Here is a 2,615-nt window from a genome sequence, read left to right on the forward strand (position 1 = left end):
CCTATAGTAGATGAAATTTATTAGACCATTAATAGACCTACGATACAAGCTCATTATTTTGAATTAGATTTTGTCATAATTCAAATGATTCAAATTTTAACAATTTGTGGGAAATCTTAAGGAAGATCCCAATTTATACATAACTAGTTTCTTAGAAATTCAATATTTAAGTATAATGATGTTAGTAATGTTGCTTTTTTTCTTAGATTGTTTCCATTTTCTCTAAGTGATAAAGTTAAGATATGATTGAATTTTTTACCCATATGCTCTATAACCACTGGGAATGAGTTGGATCATAAGTTTCTTGCTAAATATTTCTCACCTTTAAAGATCGCTAAACATAGAAATGATATTACTTTTTTACCTAGTTTGAAGGAGAATCAATTTATGAGACATGTGAGAGATTTAAGAAATTGATTAGGAAATTCCCTCACTATACTTTACTTAATTGGTTAGTTATTCAAATATTTTATAATGGATTAGTAGGAACTCTTAGAGCAGAAATAGTTACTGATGTTGGAGGATCTTTAATGTCTAAGCCATTCGAGGAAGCATATGAATTAATAGATAAAATGACTACTAATAATTTCTAGTGGTCTGCTGATCGACTAAATCAAGAATATAAGAATATGATGCTTTGTCAATTTAAACTACACAAGTTACAACAATTTTTAAGAAATAACCTGAAAGTTAAAAATAGGATAGATGGAAATAATAATATTAATATAGATCCTAGAAATTCAAGCGTCATTGTATTGTCACTTAGATTTTGAATAACTCCATTATGATAGGAATGGGAAGTTATCCTTGGAAAATAATGGTAAGAAATTAGGAATCCAATCACATAATTAATCTAAGCTCTAAGATAAATTAAAAATCAAATTGGGCATCTTGCTAGGTTAATTAATTATAAAAAAATGGAAGAATAATGTCATAATACTAAACTCAGAAGTGAGGAAGATTTGGGAGACACCTTAAAAGATAAAGATCTACCTCATAAGAATGATGGTGAAGATGAACAACAAGAAAATAAATCTTCACCACAATAACCTGAGTCTATAAAAGAACCTAAAAAATTAATTAGGAAGGTTGTAGAGAGATCATCACCACCTTTTCTTCAGTGGTTAATCAAACAAAATCTTGACAAAGAGTTCTCAAAGTTCTTAGAAGTTTTTAAAAATTAATGATTAATATACCTTTTTATGAAGCTTTAGAATAAATGCCTACTTATATAAAATTTATGAAGGATATTGTGAATAAGAAAAGGAAGCTTGGGGAATTTTAAACTATAACACTAAATGAGGTGTATTACTATAATTCAAAATAAACTTCTTGGAACAGTTAGGGATCCTAGGAGTTTACCAATCCTTTAACTATTGGTGATAAATTTTGTTGAAGAGCTTTATGTGATTTAGGTTCTAGTCGCAACCACATGCCACTTTCTGTTTTTAAAAGGTTAGATATAAGAGAGGTTCAACCAACTGCTGTTACTCTTTAGTTGGCTCATAAATTTCACCTATCCAAGAGGGGTAATAAAAGACGTCTTGATCAAAGTTAATAAATTCATCTTCTATGCTAACTTTATTATTTTAGATATACAAGAAGATAGGAAAACTCCTCTCATTTTAGGAAGACATTTCTTAGCGATTGAAAAATTCATGGTAGATGTGCAAAATGGTGAATTGACAATAAGTGTTCAAGATCAGGAGGTTACAATTAATATGCTTAAATCTATCAAATTCCCTGAAGAGAAGAATAAAGTCTACATTAGGGTGAATTTGGAAGATATTATAGTAGAGATTAAAAAAGAAGAATTGTTGGAAAGAAAATTTTTGGAAGAGGAAGAAGATGAAAAGAATAAAGAGATGTTAGGGAAATATATTGAAATACATGATGGAAATGAAAGTTTGATCAATGAAAACTTTGAATTATAAAAAACTTCCTCTTTTGAAAAAAATGTTAAAACCATCTATTGAAAAGGTCCCCAAATTAGAACTTAAGGCTTTACCTTATCATCTCAAGCCTTTTTGGGTAATAATTCTACTCCTAATGTAATCATTTCTGCAAATTTTGAACAACATTAAGAAAGTGAATTGATTAGGGTTTTAAGTAAATTTAGAAGGATTTTGGAGTGAATAATTGCTAGCATTAAGGGGATTAATTTCTTAATTTGCATGCATAGAATTTAAATGGAAGTTAATTTAATACAAAAAGCAAAGCCTAAAAGAAGACTTAAACCTTCCTTGAATGAAGTTGTTAAGAAAGAGATTCTCAAATGGCTTGATGTTGGGATCATTTAATATTTTTGACAGTTCTTGGATGAGCCCTATTCATTGTGGTCTTAAAAAAGGAGGATTGACTATTATAATAAATGAACATTATGAACTTATACTCATATGAACTGTTACAGTTTGGAGGATTTGTATAGATTATTTGAAACTTAAATAAAACCACTGGAAATGATCATTTTCCTTAGGCTTTTGTTGATCAGATGATGGATAGATTGGTAGGACATTTCTTTTACTATTTTCTAGATGGATATTCAATATATTATTAAATTCCTATTGCACCTAAGGATCAAAATAAGACTACCTTCGCTAGTCCTTATGGAACTT

General features: G+C 28.9%; 1 non-coding gene across 1 annotated transcript; it reads right to left on the minus strand.

Annotated features, from left to right (window-relative positions):
* Positions 1 to 336: 336 nt before the first annotated feature.
* On the minus strand, positions 337 to 442 carry LOC114579156. Its single transcript, XR_003700031.1, has one exon. It is a non-coding gene; the product is annotated as a small nucleolar RNA R71 (small nucleolar RNA).
* Positions 443 to 2,615: the final 2,173 nt, after the last annotated feature.

The sequence above is a fragment of the Dendrobium catenatum genome, unplaced genomic scaffold (genome assembly GCF_001605985.2).
Source record: "Dendrobium catenatum unplaced genomic scaffold, ASM160598v2 fragScaff_scaffold_28, whole genome shotgun sequence".
Lineage (NCBI taxonomy): Eukaryota > Viridiplantae > Streptophyta > Magnoliopsida > Asparagales > Orchidaceae > Dendrobium > Dendrobium catenatum.